Source organism: Alligator sinensis, unplaced genomic scaffold (genome assembly GCF_000455745.1).
Source record: "Alligator sinensis unplaced genomic scaffold, ASM45574v1 scaffold387_1, whole genome shotgun sequence".
Taxonomy (NCBI): domain Eukaryota; kingdom Metazoa; phylum Chordata; order Crocodylia; family Alligatoridae; genus Alligator; species Alligator sinensis.
In genome coordinates this window covers 630086-648963 of record NW_005842196.1, presented here as the reverse complement: position 1 = coordinate 648963, position 18878 = coordinate 630086, and positions in this window count along the sequence as shown.

The window sequence follows — 18878 nt, the reverse complement described above, 5'->3', positions numbered from 1 at the left end:
TGCATCCAGGTGTTTTGTAACCTGGTCATAAAAAGAGACTAGATTAGTCAGGCATGATCTACCTGCTGTACCCGTGCTGGTTTCCCCTCAGCATAATTTTTCCTGCTGGGCTCTCACATATATGAGTCTTAATAATCTTTTCAAAGACTTTACCAAGGATGGAGGTGAGACTGACTGGCCTGTAGTTGCTTGGATCCTCCTTCCTCCCTTTCCTGAAAGAAGGGACCACATTGGCTCTTTTCCAGTCCTCCGGCACCTGGTCCATGCACCACGAGTGCTCAAATATTCTTGCGAGTGGCTGTGCAATGACATTAGCCGGTGCCTTCAGTACCCTTGGATGGAGCTCATCCGGGCCTGCCAACTTAAATGCATCCAGTCCTTCCAAGCGACTCTGCACTATCTCAGGGTCAAGGCTTGGTAGTCTGGCGCCCTGCTGTTGCCTCGCTATGATCCCATTGTGAGACTTGTCTTGCCCCTTGTTTAGGAACATTGAGGCAAAGAACTCATTGAAAAGTTCAGCCTTGTCCCCCCTGTCTGTCTCCAATTGCTTTTGCCCATTCACTAGTGGTCCTATACCACCCTGGGCCTTCCTTTTACTCCCTATATATCTGAAAAACAATTTTTTGTTATCCTTAACTTGGGATGCCATCCTCAGCTCCATGGTAGCTTTGGCCTTTCTAACTGCCTCCCTATAACTGCGATCTGAGGAGGCATACTCCTCTTTAGTAATTTCTCCCTGTTTCCACTGCTTATATGCCCCCCTTTTTGCCCTTAGGCTGCTCTGGATTTCTCTAGTCAGCCAAGGAAGCCTCTTGGCCCCTTTCCCCCTTTTCCCCCACATCGGGATCATCTCCCTCTGTGCCCAAAGGATCGCTTCCTTAAGGCACAACCACCCTTCCTGGGCTCCCATCTCGCCAAATCTCTTACTCTGCAGTGCATCATTGACTAAACGCCTGAGCTTGCTGAAGTCAGCCTTGCTAAAGTCTAGCGCTTCCACCCTACTAGTTACCTTTCCCACTCTACCTTTCCCACACATTCTTCTTATGGTAAATTCTATTATTTGGTTGTCACTGTCCCCCAGGTGACCACTAATTTGTAGGTCCCCTACCATGTCATCCCCCGTTGCCAGTACCAGGTCCAGTAAGGCATTCCCCCTAGTGGGACTATGTATCTCCTGCGTCAGGTGGAGGTCCTGCACACAGGATAGCAACCTGCATGAATGGTGGGAGTTTACTGTCTGTGTCTCCCAGCAGATGTCAGGGTAGTTTAGGTCCCCCATGACTACCGCTTCCCTAATCTTTATGGTCTCCGAGGAACTGGTTCTCATGGGGGATTTTAAAGCCCACCACCTCCCTGAGTTAATTAAAATCTGCTTTTCTGAAGTCCAATGTCTTTATTTAACTGCTCTCCTTCCTTTCTCCCCTTAAAATTTTGAAGTCTTATCATTTCACGGTCAGTGTCACTCCAATTGCCTTCCACTTTCATGTTCCCAACCAATTTCTCCCTGTTTGTGAACAGCAAGGTGAGAAGAATTTCCCCATCCTAGCTGCATTAAAAATTTATCTCCAGCACACTCCAGGAATCTACTGGACTGCCTGTATACTGCTGTGTTTCACTCTCAGCAGATGTTGTGATAAATAAGATCTCCCATGAGTTCCAGTTCCTGCAACTGGAAGTTTCCTTCACCTGTTTAAAGAAGGCCTCTTCCTCTTTCTCTTGGTTTGGGGGCACAGAGCAGACAATGCACCATGACATCCCCCCTGCTGCTCTCTCCTCTTACCTTTATCCAGAGGCTTTCAACAAGCCTAGCTTCCTTTGTATTGCACCTCAGAACATGCATACATCTCTTCTGTTTTCCCTTGCTTATCCTTCTTGGACAAGTTATACCCATCCATGACAGTTTTCCAGGCATGTGAACTACCTCACTGTTTCCATAACCCCAGTTACATCATAATTCTGTGATTGTACTAGGATCTCCAGTTCTTCCTGTTTATTCCTATGCTTCTTGCATTAGTATATAAACTTCTCAGGTATCTAACTGATTGTCCTATCTCCTGCCTGAAAACATTACTAAGGCTTCTATTATTGCTTCCTCTTACTAAGTTTTTATACTGATTTGTCCAATGGTGGGCTTTCACCCCCAAAGTCCCGCGCCTATCTGTAGTAGAGGCTTGTCTCTATCATTCTATATGTCATCAGTCTCTGGTTTTCACTGCCTGTCTGAGCAGTTTTTCCCTTTTTTCTTTCTTACTCTATCTTTTGCACCAAGACAGTTATAGCACCTCAGCTAATGGGCCGAAGTCCACTGAGACGTCTTGCTGGATTCTCCCGCATGCCTGCGATCTCTCCTGCCATGACTTGTTGTTACAGGAGTAAATAGAATGCCAAGGCGTGTGGGTTTTGATGCTTTCGCTCTTGTACTCTGTCTTAGTGTAGTGAGGGCTCCACCAACCCCTACATCCTCACCCATTCCACCGGGTATTAGTTCAGTTCTCTTGGCAATTTGCCTTCAAGCAGTAAAAAATGCTCTGTGGGTCTCTAGGTCTGGCCAATCAATAGCCCCGATGGGCCCGGTTGCCCTTTACCCAGCTTGGAGCCTGGCACAGACCTGCCATTAATCCTAACCAGGTCCTCTGCTGGCCTGTTGTCCTGATAGTTGCAAATGCACTATCGATCTGGGATGATTTCCTTCTCACTATAACAAAAAAGGAGAATTGAAACAAACTGGCATTTCTACTGCCCTTATAGTCACAAGTTTATGGTACCCTTTTTCTTCAGCCCTGCTATTAGGGTCTTTATGGTACCTTCTAAATGCCTCCCAGCAGTTTCAGTTTCTGTTGGTGGTGTCCTTCAGGGTTCTCTCCCCTGGCAGCTCCCTCCACAGAATTGCTTCTCTTGAACCCAGTCTTTGTTGCTTTCTCAGCACTTGCAGCTGTCCCTGCCGTCTCTCTGCCTGAGTCAGTCCCTTCTGGTTTCTGGTGTTCCCTTTTTGCCTGTCCCGGGTCTCCTTTTATCCTGGAGTTCTGGCTGACTCCTCCTCCCCTCCTGAAACACCAGTTGAAGAAGGAGCCCTGTAGAGTTCTTTGCAACTCAGGTGGGGCCATTTTACTTCTCCGGGGCTCTTCTTTTTCCTCACATGGTTCCCTGGCTCTTATATACTTCTGGTCTTTTTCCTCCATCCCCTGGTGAACCTAGTTTAAAGCCCTCCTCACTAGGTTAGCAAGTGCGTACATGAGGACTGTCTTCCCTGTGCTCATTAGAGGGACCCCATCTCTTCCCAGTAGTCCTTCTTGAGGCACCACCAAAGCCAAAGCCCTTCTGGTGACACTAACTATGCAGAAACCTGTTGAACTCCAGGTCAGGATGTGTCTGCTTCTAGCTGGGTTTTTACCTTTGACTGGAAGGATCTATGAGAATGGGTAAAATTGTGAATGGGGACGGGGGCCTAGGTGACAGAGTCATTTTTGATCTACTCATTGTTGCCCCTGGCAGTATCATTAGTGCCCACAGGGTTAAGCAACATATAACAGTAGCCAAAGGGCCGGATGAATCCTGACTTTCTTTCTGTGACGTCTCAGGTGTGGGCTTTTGGCTAGCAACAGACCCCCTTAGCCAATAGGTCAGGTTGGCAGATGGTGCCTCTATGCCCCACAGGAGGGAGTTGCCAACCATTACCATCTATCAATTCTTGGAAGCAGTGGTCTCAATTCTCCATTTCCTAGGGGTGCATGGCTTGACTTCTGCCACTCGATAGGCTCTTGCTCATCCAGTATCAGGACTTGATACTTGTTCTTTAGCTGAACAGTCAAAGATTCAGAAGAGGAATGCTGTTTGCTGTGCTTCCAGAGGTGACAAGCTGCTAGCTTCCACCTTCCTGAGTATCTGTGTGTTCTGTATCTTCCAATCCCATTTTTGGCTGCCCCTCCCTTGATGCTGGAAGTCTCTGTGCCTTGAGTTAGTGAAGGCCTCATGCTCACAAAGGCCTATGTGAGCCTATGCACCTCTTCCTGCAGCACCCTTACCTGATTTCTGAGAGAATCCACCAGGAGACACCTCTCACACTGTAAGCATTTCCCCACCAGGCTGTTTGGCATTGAAGTGCAGGCCATAGTCCCTGCAAAGCCAGAACCTGGTGGAAGTCTTGGCCATGTTTGGACAGAACCTGCAGGGGTACAGGCAGAGGAAAAGTCAGCAGTGGCAGGAGCTTTGGCATTATAATGTCTTCCAGTCATCCTGTTAGCTCTTCCTTTCTCTTCTACTGTTACTTCCTAGAAAGATCCCCTCTTCCTGATTTGCCTGCTTCCACTCAGCAAGATTACACTGAAGGAAGGGTAAGAAAGTGTCTTAGCAAATTCTCCAGTGAACTCTACTCAAACTCCTTTGTTTGCTGGCCTGTTTGCTGGTCATGGTGTTTCAGGGTTCTGGGTAGGCTAGACTTTCTCGTGAGGCAAGCCCTTGCTCCTTGCTCACACTGCTATCAGCTACTGGACTCAGCAGCAGGGAGCTCCTTTCTGTTCACTGCTGTAAGCACCCTAACAAAATGACCTGAAACAAACCTTACACCACAAAGCCCAAACCAGGCAGGTCTTCCCACTCACCAGTACTCATGAACACTCTCCCTAGACAACTATGGTCTCCTGCTCCTCTCATGAGTAGGTGTCTTATTCAAACCCCACTATTTGCTGGTCTTTTAACTAGTCTTAGTGTTCCTGGTCATTAGCAGCTCTCCCTTATCCCAGGAGATGAGGGCACCTGTTTTTGGAGCAGGAGGTTCTGAGTTCTATGCTTGCTGCTTCTGAGAAGTTCCTTGTGGCTATGATGCAAATCATAATGTGGTTACGGATATCCTACAGTAATTTTCTACAGGACATCCCAAGATTGTTTTGAAGCTTTCAATTCTTTAGTATGTGTAAGGCATTTTGAGATTCCTCATGGAAAGACAATACAGACGTGCAAATGATTATTATTAAAAACTCACCTTTTTCCTCAGGAACTGCTAAAATGTATTTAAGGTTCCTTTTTGATGAGGGTTGAACTTTCCAATCTAAAATAATAAAACATAGTTTGTTTTTCCTCTCTTCATTTCTAACAGAAACGTCTTAAGAGTATTTTATTATTTTTATTCTGCTTAGTGATTTTTGGATTTCAATAAAAGTAACATTATGATTACAATACTTTTCAAGATAAGTGAAGAGATCTTTCTACAGAACTATTTGAAAATTTCAAAGTGCCTTCTAAAATGTCCAACTATTTGCATATATGAGATAAGCTTGTGTTACTAATAGTTATGGCAAGTTAACAAGGAAAATGTGTGGGACAGGAATACAATGCTGTCCCATTTTGTCTGTCCATCTGTCTCTGTCTGTCTCTGTTTCTCTCTCTCACACATATACAAACAGGTGAGTGTGTTTCATGACAAAGTAGCTTTTGAGGAATATGCTGTCTCCTTGAATGCGTTGGTCTACTTGGGGAAACATGGAAGGCTAGTGGGATTAGAGAAGAGATACCAAGTCCCTGGAAATTAGAAGTTTCATGGAGAAGACAAACCTTTCTGGGAGAAGCAGGGACTGATGTGATAAGTGCTTTGAGCCTCTTTCTGCCCAAGTCTAGTGTTGGAGAACCAAGTGGAAGCATAGACAGTGATAAGTCGATGTTAAGCAGAGGAAAATAAGCAATTTAATGGGGAGGTTTCCTTGTTTGGGTTTTGGTTTTGTCTGATAAGTAATTGCTTGATATGGTGGTTTAGTGGGTATGGTCCGAGTTATTCTTGTCTAAGATTATACCATTTTAACCTTACAAGAGTTGTAGACTGGCTGATGATTTATACCATTCTATACGAAACAAGAACAATGTCCAATCTCCACCTTTTCTTGTTTTCTTTGGCTTGTACTGGCTGAGACAACCAGGAGGCTTAGCACAAATTCCTGAATGGTAGAGCCAATGGCAAAACTCCTGTTAATTTTAGTGGCACCAGATTTCACTATTCACTTCTGTCTTCTATTTCATTACCAGTGAATTTATGAGTGATCCAAGATAGGTCACATCACCTCTATCTCTGCCTCACTTTTCTCATTGACACAAAGGGGATTCATGACACTTACCGAACTTTCTGAAGCATTTTGAGATCTCCAGTTATGTTGGGCTGAAGTATATTACCCAACCTTTACATCAGGGTGAAGTATTAGTGGTGATTATTTTTCTTACATATTAAAAAACACTTGGTTATTAGGGCTGTGCTAAATGGCACCATTTTGTTTCACCTTGAGTTTTGAGGTTTCGACGGAACAGCATTCCATTTTGAATTTCATTTCGATTCAAAACAGCTGTTCTGTTTTGCTTTGTCGAAACAGTGAGGCTGTTTCAACACTGTTTTGACACTTTCTAGATCAGGCTGGGGGCAGGGAGTCAGCCCCATTGGGCTGACTTCCCATCCCTGGCGCTAGATCGAACCGGGGGTGGGGAGTCAGCTCAGCTGGACTGACTTCCCATCCCCAGCGCTATGGTTGAAATGTTTTGACCTAGCCTCGTTTTGTTTCGAGGCTGTTTTGACGTCCTTTGTTTTACTTTGATTTTGCTGTTTCGACCTCTAAATGAGTTGAAACAGTGTTGAAATGAAACGGCCAGAGAAATTTTGCACAGCCCTATTGGTTATCTCACACCTTTTGAACACCTATTCAAAGATAGGGAGTACAATGTACGGGAGTACAGGTGGGAAGATTTGCCATTGTGTTTCTTCCTTCTCATCAGTATAATTTTGCTTGTTTCTCTATTTTTATATTAAAAATACCAGGAATAGCAAAGCTTTTCTTTCCTATTTATGCTGGAGAACTCCATGGAGGACCAGAGAACTGGAAGGGAAATTTCTTCAGTCCTCATTTGGAAAGATGTCTGTTATTTTTTTCATAAAAGAACTTTTTCATGTGTCTATCATGTGGCATTAAATATCTGATGCCAGCTCCACAGATATTTGTTAGCAAAACCAAAGCAAAACAAAAATGTGTTTCAAATAGTCTAAAAATCCTTTCCTCTTTCAATTGATTCAGGACTCTTATTTGTATTGTCAGGGGTTGTATTTTGATGCTTTTTTAAGGCATCCAGAGAGTTCCCTACCAAAACCAGAGATGTGACTGGTGGTCTTAATTCTGAAAATCAGATATAGGTTTTGGGTATATTACTTTCTGATTAGTCCAGTATGAGGCAGATGAAAGGGAATTGATTTTAAGAAAATTGGGGCCCATTTAAGATACCCTCAAACTAGATGCCTGAAAACACCAGTCATTTGAAAACTTACACTCTCTCTCAAGTAAAATCTAGTAAAACCTTTCTTTCCTAGGATTCAAAACAAACATCTTTTCTACTGGATTTTTATTAAACATTATAGAAAAAAGCAAGAGGGCACAAATTTATTTTTTTTCCTGTGGCTGCAGGTGACCTTTAACACAACCCAGCCTATCCACTGTGGCTCCTGCAGCATGGCTATCATTGCTCAGTGGGTGTTGCTTTGAAGGTGCCAATGCATTTATTCTGGGGAATTATGTCTTAAAATGTTCACTCCTTCCATTCAGTAGAGATGTGACTCTATATCACTAGCATCTGCAGGTCCACAGGAGATTTTTGCATTCCAACAGCAGTATCTTCATGTCTAGGATGACAGTGTGGGAGTGATGAGTTTGAAAGCAATAGCTGTTACTGCATGTTTCCCAAATTGCAGTTATTAGGTTTTAATTCCTTCAAGAGTGCTCTGAAGCCTATGTCTTCAACAATGGAGAATGGTCTCAAAGTATAACAGGCAGTCATTACCTCCTAAGCAGTTCTATTCACAGGCCCAGAATGGGAGCAGGGGAAGGGGCAGTTTTGTCTTGTCAGATGAATGATCCTTGACTCTTTTGCTTTGTGTTTTTGGTAGCAATAACGGAGAGGTCACAGATGAAACTGTAGAAGCTGGAGGCATCTTTATTAAATATATAAATGGAGTACATTAAATGGAACACGAGGCACTAGATTGTACAAGTCACTGCTGGACAGACTGGAGGTCAGCAATACCTCCTGCCTCAGTGTCACTGGCTGCTAGATTAATGTCATGAGCACACAGCATGTGTTTGATTAGGAGGCTTGGTCTCGGTCGGCCTTGCCTATGACCTCTGCTAATGCTTTGTCTGCAGTGAGAGCAACAAGCCTTTGGCTTATTATTGAGGTTCCATGTATGGTGATTGTGAGCAGAGAAGGAGCACTTAGGTCTTTTCCTAACTGTAGCAGAAGCAGGTATTTAAACACTGGCAGCCTTAGAAGAGGAGTCTGTGGCAGCAGACCTAGTAGGGAGTCATTAGCTTCCATTGTAGCATCGATTATTTGGGCTCTGGACAAGTCTTCCTTTCTGAAGCTGATTACTACCTTTTAAATATTACTCTCCCCCTGCCCCCCCCGCCTCTTTTTTCTTCTCTCACTTTCAGCCTGTGCCAGTTCAGAACAGAAAAAGCTGCTTATCAGATTTCTCTCTCCCTTTTTCTCAGTGGATTCTGAGTCAGCTCTGGGGTGGAATGAGCTAGTCTCTCCAGAGAAAAGAAGTAGTTAGTGATGTAACCAACACAAAATGTACCAGCTATTTTTTTACTGTGAAGTGTGTTCTAGTTTTCATGTTGCTAAGTATTTTGTTTTAGGTTAAATATGATTATGGGGTTTTATTTGTTTGTGTATGTCTGATCTGTACAGCATGTATTATAATCTTGCTTCCTCTATTTGAGATCTGGTCTCCTCTCCTCTGTCTTGGTCACTGCACTAGGCAGATACCTGAGGCAGAAAAGCCTCTTTTGTTCAGGCACTTTGTTTTAGAACCCCCCCTGCATTTGCTGTGAATGAGATACCCTCTTGTTATGTAAGCAAGGGGATCAGACCCCTAGTCTAATTGGCTAACTGGGCAGTGTTCTTTTTTTTAAATGAATTTAGGAGGAAAAACTGTAAGCATGACAAGCTCTGTTTGGATAAGTTTGGGTGATGTTATTCCAGGCTATATAGGAATCTGTCTCTCTCTTTTTGGGGACTTGAGATAGCTGCTGCAGAGGCTGCTGAATTTGGAGCTGGAGAAACTGGGGGAGTGTCTCCCCCGTCTTCACTGGAAAAGTGAGTTGGAGCTATGTGAAGGGGAAATGCAAGGTAAAGTAAGAGAAAGTCTGTCTCAGAGTTTGGGATTAAACTTTTCTCCTTCTTTTCTCCCTTTTTTCCCTGAGTTTTGAGTGGGATAATGCCATGGGGGTATTAATCTCTGGAGCAGACTAACCAGGGTTGAAGCTGTGCGGGCCGGGAGCGGTCCGAGGCCCTCAGGTGCGCGTGGCGGGCTGTGGCCAGCAGCCCTGGCACACGGGTCGGGGAATGCAGGCCGGCGGACTAGAATTAGGCACGGATGCGTAGCGGTTGATTAAAGATTATTTTACTTACACCGTAGATGGTCGCGGTGCAGGCAGGAAAACTTGCTTGAGTTGCAGTTACAGACAGGAAAGAAGAAAAGCAGACAAGAGTTCCTTCCACGCGAACCTCTAGCCCAATCCGGTTGAAGGCTCTAAAACCGCCTGCCCGTCGTGTCAACTGAAGAAAACAACTCGGAGAAGAGCTCTGGATACACTCACACGAAGTTTGCTAGGCTCCGTGGAACTTGCGCGCAGGGAAGGGGTTCGTCGAGGGATCGTTCGGCGACGGGGAGAGGCCAGAGGTTGATCAGACCCCTGTAGCCTTCTTAAGGCACGCGCTGGGTTCAATAGGCTCCACAGCGCTTGGAGTTCTTCACAAGACGTGAAGCCCTCCTCCTCCAGATGGTTGTGGAGTCCTCCCTTGCGGGGTTCTCCTCGGAGATCTCCAACTTGGGCGGAAACCACTCAAGCCTCTTATACGGCTAGCAAGCCAATTGCTAGCCGCCACGTGGGAATAATTTAGAATTGGCCAGTAGTGGGACACAAATTTGCATGCGGGTGGCGGGAACTCCTTTGCACCGTGCATTTCTCTTTGCAACTGAGAAATGCACCCTGCAAAGAAAGCTCCGAGTGGCGGGAAATAATTTAGCAGTGCTGAAGCACACACACACAAAATCACAGCCTTGGGTTGTGACAGAAGCCTGTCAGTTTTGCTGGCAATTTCGGCCAGGATTAAAGGCCTTATAGGGTGCCTATGCATAAGCAGCGAGGCTGCTCTGATGCACTGTTATTACCGCATGTTGGAGCAAACTTGATTAATCAAGTCTGCTGGAGTGTGGTAATTACTATGCTCCAACAGACTCTAGCATCTCGTGTATCAGTGTCCCCATGTTGAAAAATGGTGGCGAGGGTGCTTTAACTAAAGCTTATTCGATGAGCATTAGTTAAAGTGTCCCCAACACCATTTTTCAGTGCAGGGATGCTGATACGTGAGACGCCATAGGCTAGGGTTGCCAACCCTCTCGGATTGGCTGGGAGTCTACCAGAATTGGCATCAATCTCTGATTGAAAGCAAACTATTCAAAACAACCCAGGAGACTGGTATAGTGAATGGGTTGAACAGTACAATTGATGATTAGAGGTGCACCGATACATCAGTCACATATCAGATTGGCACCGATATAAGGAATCGACAGTATCGGCAATCAGCTTTTTTTGGCTTATGTGGCCGATAATGTCACTGATAAATGCCCTGTGCACACATGCAGCTGTGGCACAGCATGCAGGTGGACAGGAGCACAGCTCAGCACCATGAAGAGCAGATGGGCCTGGCTGGTAAGTCTGTTGTAAGTGGGGGGCACAGATAGAGGCCCCAGAAGTGAGGGAGGGAGTGGGGCTGGGGCTGGGGCTGGGGCAGGGCAGGTGCTGCCTAGCCAGGGTAGGGCAGGGCATGGGGAGGGGGTGATGGCTTCCGTTGCTGCTTGCACCCCAGGAGGGCATGGGGGGGTGCGTGTGCCCCTGGATCTATGCATGGGGTGAGGGTGGGCTGCCACTGTAGGCTGGTGGCCAGGGGCAGTGCAGGGCTCTCCCTGGTGGTGGGCCTGGGCTGGGGCTACATTCAGGGTAGTGGCACTGGGAGGGGATCTATGGTGAATTTTGGGATGGCTGCAGCCCCCCTGTACCTCCCCTTTCAGTGCTGCCACTGCCTGCCGCAAACACAGCCCAACCCAGTCCCCCACCAGGAAGAGCTAAGCACTACAGTGGCCCCAGCCCTCAGTGGCAGCCCATCCTCGCCCCACAGATCCAGGGCCACGTGCCCCCCCATGCCATCCCAGGTTGTGCGTAGTGGTGGGAGCTGCCCCACACTCCCTACGCCCCCCAGACAAGCCACTTGTGGCTCCATCTCACATTCCGCCCTGGCTGTGCAGCCCCAGCCCCAGTCCCTTCCTCACTGCAGGGGCCTCAATATGCCCCCTCATGCCCCTTCCCTCCTCCCTCACCCCTTTCCCCACAACAGACTTACCAGTTGGACATTGCTTTCCAAGCTGCCTGGCTGCATATCGGCAATTGGATTGATATTGGCCAATATGGCTTGTTAAAAATTGGCCATCAGTACTGGCCCAAAAAATCTCTAGCGGTACACCCCTATTAATGACATTACATCATGTTGGAAAAAAAGATTTCCTGAAATAGCTTAAGTCAGAGCTGGCAGCCCTTCTCTGGGCACTTTAATTAGAGTGGCTCTTGGAGTTCTACCATAGTGGTAGAACGCAAGTAATTCAGGGTAATCAGAGATGGTGGCAGTAACACCCAGGGTATTTCTGAACAGATCATTTGGGGGCCTCATAATGCGACCCCATCATGAACTGAGTTCTGTCCTTCTTTGAAAAGAGGAAACTTACCTGAGTAATCAGATCATTTTAAAATGTTGGGGTCTGAGCTATTCTCAGAGAGGAAAGGGTGTGAGAGTGCTAGAGGGAGCAATTCAATTTATGAGCAAAGGTGGTGGACAGAATGTACTAGCAGTAGGCACAGCACAGAGGACGTGGAGACAAGCCCTTAGATATCACAGGGCCTATCAAAATCATTGTGGCCTTCCTGGGCTGCCCAGTGGGCCATTCTATTGCCCAGAATGTCTAAAGTGCAGTCAGGTATGGCCCTGTCCTTACATGCCACTTCTACCATTGGCAACTTCTGTCTACCAGAGCTTGTGGAGTGGTTCTTGGAGGATAGTATGTCATCCCTGGTGTGCGCCTCCACAAAAAGATCCTGTCTCACTAATAGGTTTTTAGAACCCCTTCTTTCCATTCCAAACCCAGGTTGGAGCATATGTAAATATCTCACTCCAGGTATCCTGAAATCCGCAAGGGGACAAACTTTTAGCTGTCAGGTTATGTTACGTCTCAGCTCTGTATTCTTGGGCAATCAGGGCACAGGATGCAGTCTGTCTGACTCACAAAGGACTCACCCCCCTCCCTCCCCTCCTCTACCTAAATGAAACTGATTAAGAAGCAGTGAGAGACACACCTAAGATCCTCACCAGATAAGGGTGACAAGAGTGAATCAACTGCCCTAGGTCTCATTTACATGAGAGATGGAAAACAGAAAGCCTGAAGCAGAGACTGCAGTGAATTCTGGGACCAGAGAAGCAGGAGAGCGCTGCATGTTGGGGAATCTGTGCTTCCAATGTTAATCAACCCATGTTCACACACACCCAGCTCAGCATTTATCAGACCAGTTCTAATCTGGATTTGCTAAGGACTTTTCCCCCCCCAGACACACACACACAGCTCTAAGTTTAATAGGCATCTCGGGCCGTACATTCCCCGGTCCCACTATGGGAGGCCTATTTAAACTTGATTGACTAAAACTCGGTTGCCGGGTTAGGGAATGCTGAGGCAAGAGACCGAGTCAGAGGGGGTATGGGCAACATTTGAACAATGGTTAAGGGTTCATCACAGCATCCAGCCTGCTGGAGCCCTAATCCCAGGTGTTGTCATATCTTTCCCGAGACGACTGGTGGGAGTCCTCTCCACAAAAGGTTATGAGCACCCCAATAATTGTTTTAAGTCTGTTAAAAGACTATAGTAAGATCTGGAAAAGTCATGCTAAGCTGAGGCTTGTGCACAACAAGTAAAAATCCAAAATCCTGATGCTGCAAGCTATCTATTGTTCCTGAAGAAACCATGAGATATCCCATCAGTATATCTGCCACCCATAGGAATTTCAAGCTGGCTCCCAAGTATTTGGGTTACTCCCTAATCTTAAGTGTTTCCTGATTATCAATCAGTTTCCTGAGATGGTCCAAACCAGATAACCCCTTGTCAATAGAAAAGACAATGATTTACACTACTGAGGGTGCTTCAAAGCAGCTGAACTGAGGGTATAAAAATCTGTAAGTGTGTGTGCTGCTAGAAGAGGAAAAGGAAGGAAAAGAAGTAGAAGCAGGAGGAAAGAAGGAGAAGAAGAAAACCCCTGTGCTGACACCATCCCCTGTCGTTCTTGGGACGCTGGAAGAACAGATTGTCTCTCTCTTCAAGGATTGTGCTACGGACTGTGCCTGTCAGCTTTGCAGCCTGAGTACCGTGGACTAGGTGAGATCCCAGCGTTCTCTGTCTTCTTTCTAGGCATAAACTTCTGAACCTGAACTGTATCAGTTAAGCTTGAGCTAAGTTTCCCCAAATACTTAGTGAAACCAGGGTAGTATTGTCATTGTTGGTGTTTGTTTTTCTTTTGCATGTCTATTACTACTAGTACTATTATATATTTCATATGCTTAGCAATAAATAACTTTTATAGTCAAACTGGTAGTAATTGGGTATATTTTTCCTTCTCTGCTTCTCTTTCCTCCCGTGCTCTGCAGCAACGCTTCTTTTACCTATGCTAAAGATCCCTGTGAAGCCCAAATTATTGTGGGGTCTGCTCATCAAGAGGCCAAAGATTGGGACGTGCTGAGTTTGAAACACATAAGGGGATCAGCTTGTACAGGCTGATTGACCCAGTTTGACTCAGACGTGCCCTTATGAACTGAATGCTGGCCCATGAGGGTGTCAGCTGGACACCCAGCCGGATTCAGAGGGATTCTGTTTACCTGTGTGCTTGTGTTTGACTGCATTTTATTGTTGCTCTTATGAACTGATTCTTGGCATATGAGGGTGTCAGCCTGTCCATGCTGATCAGCCCGGCCAGGTCAGGCGTGTCACGTTAATTTGTGTGTGTTTGTGTGTATGACTGATTTGGTGACTGGAGGAACCCAGTCCCATTGGGATTGAGTCCTGCAAGATAGCTCCACTGGGGGTGAGGGCTTGCAGAAGGGAGAAATACAGCTCCGTATAGTAACACAAGCAGCACATTGACAGAATCACCAAGACCCTAGAAACTATCCCTAATAAATGAGCACACCCCAAAGTAATGGGCAGATTTGGTAACAGTTATGTCCATGAAGGTCCTGGCCCTCCAGACTACTCTCATGACCTTCCCTATGGGTAACCCTCAGCTCTTCCCATCAAGTGGAGTGGGCAGCTACTAATATTTCAAGTAGCAGTGACTATAAGTGGTTTTCGTCTGGAAATCTGCCAATTACAGTTGCAGAAAGGGACTTTTCCCGTCCATCCATAGTTTGGCCAATAACAATGAATTCCATATTACTCAGATAAACAGTGGTTGAATCCATGGTGCCTGAAGGGTGTATGTTTGGGAAAGATTTCCCATTATACTGTATGTTGTTCCCTTTGCATATCATAGTAGCATGTTGCATTGCTTTCACTTTGCTGGCTGGAATTAGAAAGCTGAGAGATGCCATGATACACTGTTGCAGGAGGGTGCTCTGTTCATGGAAGGACTCTGTGATTTGCAGCACCCTGAGAGCTTGAGAAAAACTCAATTTTTGTCTTTTATGCATAATTGAAAGCACTATAATTGACTGCAATGTCAACTAGAGGAGCCAGGTACATCCCAGACATCTCTCTCTTATTGCCAGCTAGGCAGCAGTAAGACTTGTCTTAATAAATGCCTTAAAATAAATAAAAAATATTTTAAAATTGTAAGAAACACCCGCCTCATTTGTGCTGATGTCAAAAGGAGATCAGCCTATTCTCCCCTAGGGAGCAATACAGCCCCCACCTCCTCCTGAGACCTCTTTCCAAAGCCACTAAGACAATTTCTACCTACCTGTGTTTCTGGGGCAGATGAATGGATTGCATTTTAAATGCTATTCTTGTCAGGCTCAGTGCTTCCGCAAACAACTTATGAGTATCTCCCAGAATTTTCCAAATAATTTTGACACAGTTCCCAACAGAAATCCTTTCCAGCAGAGGTTCTTTCTCAGAATAACTCTCTCAGCTTCTGAGCCCAGTCTCAGCATCTTAAAAAAGATTTACAGCTAAATGACATGATGGATCAAGAACCTCTTCTCCTTACCCTCTAGATCCTAATCCTTCCAACAGTTAGTTACATGCACATCTTGGGACATGGTTAGGGACATAGACTTCAATGCCTAGGGACAGAAGTTGCACATAAACTGGTTTCAGTGATCAGCAACTGATTTAAACCTGAAAAAGAACATAAAATCAGTGCACATAAACCAGTTTCAAAATGGTTGAAACCAGTTTGAGATAAACCTGTTTGAATGTAGTATCAGACTTAACTGATTGAGCTCAAACCTGTTTATGCAACTGCTGTCCCAGACCCCTTCCCGGTTTAAGTTTAACCAGAGTCCCTCAGCATCTCTGTATGCTCTCTGGGCTGGGCTCTCTGCTCCAGCCCAGCAGGGTTAGCCCAGTCCTCCTGCTCCCCAGTGGTTGGAAAGAGAGTCCTATTATCTATTTCCCTCCTAGGCCTGTGCACATTGATTAGAGATAGGAAGGTGCTGGAACAGCTGAACATTCCACTTCGATGATGTCAATGACCCACTTACTATCTGGGAGCATGCCTGTTTGGTTCATTGCAGTGCCGTGTGCTACACCTGAGTGCCAGGTGCACAGGTGTTGTGTGCACATGGGTATGATTGGTTGAAGGATGATTGACAAGTGGAGTGACTTTGTTGGTATAAAAGGAATCCTGTGAGGATTTTGGGTGCACAATTGGGAATGATTGGTGCATGTGAGTTGAAGACAGAGAACTGTGGTGATGGTATATTGTGAATGATTGAGTTGGTTGGTTTATTGATTGATGTTTGATTTTGAGAGGGCTTGGGTGAGTTTGGATTGCTTGTGACGGAATGTGTGAGGGGTGACTTATTGGATTATTTGGACTACTTGATTGGAGACTTACCTGTACTCATCTGGGACCTCAATCATAAGTTGGAGTTGGTAAATATCACCCTTCCCCTCACTGAGTACACTGTGTGGAGAAGACTGAGGGCTTGGTTGTCACAGTGGTTCAGTGAGCCTTGAGAAGGCCCTGACTTGGCCCTCTACTTCCCTCTTTGTCAGTCTTGATTGTAGTGTTATATTCAAACCAGTGTATATAACTGTTGTACTGTTCCCACTTGTTAATATTTTTTATTTTTGTTGTATTTGTGATTTTACAATATACTTATCAACCTTACCTGAGTCTCCACAATAGTTTCATTACAGGGTGCATGAGGGTGGACTGTAGTCCTATGTGAATTCTTGGCCTCAAAACCCACCTCCATCAGAGATAATTAAGAAAGGTCCTGGTCACCTGAGGAGGTCTAACCACTGTGATCAGAAACTGATTTAAACTTGTAACAGAACATAAGTTCAGTGTACATAGACCAGTTTCAAAATGGCTGAAATCAGTTTGAGATAAACCTGGTTGAATGTAGTATCAGACTTAACTGATTGAGCTCAAACCCATTTATACAACTTCTGTCCCAGACCCCTTACTGGTGAGGAGAACAGCTGTGCATCATGGAGAGCTGCCTCAGGCTGGTAAGTCTGCTGTGGTGGAAGGGGAGGTTGGAGGGAAGGGATGTGGGGGTGGGGGGGCAGATCAAGGTGAGGGAGGCAGTGGAGCTGGAGCCAGGACTGGAGCCGGGGCTGGGGAAGGGGCTGGGGCAAGTGCTTCCCAGCTGGGGTGGGATAGGCATGGCACAGAGCCATGGGGGGGTGGTGGGGAGTGACTTCTGCCACTGGTGGTCTGGTGGCTTGTCCAGCAGCTCTCGCTGCTGCTCCTGCTGCTTGTCTGAGAGGGTGGGCTGGGGGTGGCATGTGCCCCCAGATCCGTGCGATGCAGGTCAGGTTGGGTCCGGGGCTGCTTGGTACAGACTCAGCCCGCCCCATGCAGATGCAGGGGCACATGCCCCCCTGCACTCCTGGACAAGCAGAGGGAGCAGCGGCGGGGGGCGCCGCCCCCGCAGGGAAAGGGCGGGAGCTCCCGCACCAGCAGGCAAGTGCCAGACAAACCACTGAACCAGGAACTCCTGGCTATTGGTATCAGTCACAAAAATCTCTATTGGTGCACTCCTAGTTGTGTCATTGTAGTTCCTGAACAGTTTCACTTTCAGATTCTTCTACATGAACAACATATTAAATTTTCAAAGGTTTTGAAAGGCTGCAGGGAAAATAGTTATTTCTTTTAAATAACTCTCCATTGGAACACCTATACCCTTAAATTTTCTGAAGTATTATTTTTACAAAGACTACATTTTGAGGGACTAATTTGACTTGACAGAATAGCCTTTCAGGCAACATTTCTTTCTGATAGTGGTGAAGTAATTATTACCTATTTTTTTTATTAAAGAAACAAAATTGTTGATGGTACAAGTTTTCCTTATTCAGGTAAACTGCTTTTTTAAGTTCTATAGTATTTGGTTATACAAAAGAAACCCCCCACAAAACTCCAGTGTAATGTAAGAAAAATTCTAATTACTTTATCTAATTAAGAAGTGTCTTAATTATAATAAGAAATAATTTCCTTTGATAATTAAAATCAGACACTCCCCTTGTAAGTCTCAAAGGGCCAGAAGGATTAGAAAAAATAATAATGGGAATCCCTTTTTTAGATAAGTCAGAGTTCTCGTAGGGTTTCTTTTGGCATATTACTAGCTTTATATACGCAAATAGGAATTTTATTAATGGGCATTTATTTAGCTGTAAATCCTGAATTGTAGCAGCAAATCTTAATTGCAGTATGATTCTATACCAATTTTTTCATCAAAAGAAGTAATGTGAAGGCTAAGTACAGACAGTTAAAAAGCCCAAGGCTGATTTGATTCAGGTTAGTCAAAGTTGCACAGATTGAATCGATAAACAAGTGAAAGGACATTCACTTTTGATGCTGGAAATGCAGTCACATGCCTTCAGTGGCCCAGGTTGGAAGCCAGAGAGGGTGCTAGAACATGCCTCTGCTCAGCTGGAGCAGACAGCTTGGGTCAAGGCTAGCCTGACCACCCTGCGGGGTGGGGGGGTGTTGCAGGGAAGCTGCAAAGCATCCTGGGATGCTGGGGAACTGTGAGTTAACTTGAATCTGGAGGGGATTTACAGATTTGAACCGGTTTCTGATACTTATAGCCATTTATGTGTAATTTCTGTCCCTAGCCCAAGACACACAAATCTTTATGGTGAGATCACCAAAGACGAATATACCTCCTCTGCTCGTGCTTGTAGGGAGGCAGTTAGATGGGCCAAAGCTACCATGGAGCTGAGGATGGCAACCCAAGTAAAAGACAACAAGAAATTGTTTTTTAGATATATAGGGAGTAAAAGGAAGGCCCAGGGAGGACTAGGACCCCTGCTAAATGGGCAGAAACAATTGGTGATGGACAGAGGGGACAAGGCTGAACTCCTTAACGAGTTCTTTGCCTCAGTGTTCCTAAGCGAGGGGCACGACAAGTCTCTCACTGGGATTGTAGAGAGGCAGCAGCAAGGCACCAGACTTCCATGCGTAGACCCTGAGATGGTGCAGAGTCACCTGGAAGAACTGGATGCCTTTAAGTCGGCAGGCCCAGATGAGCTCCATCTGAGGGTGCTGAAGGCACTGGCCGACATCATTGCAGAGCCACTGGCGGGAATA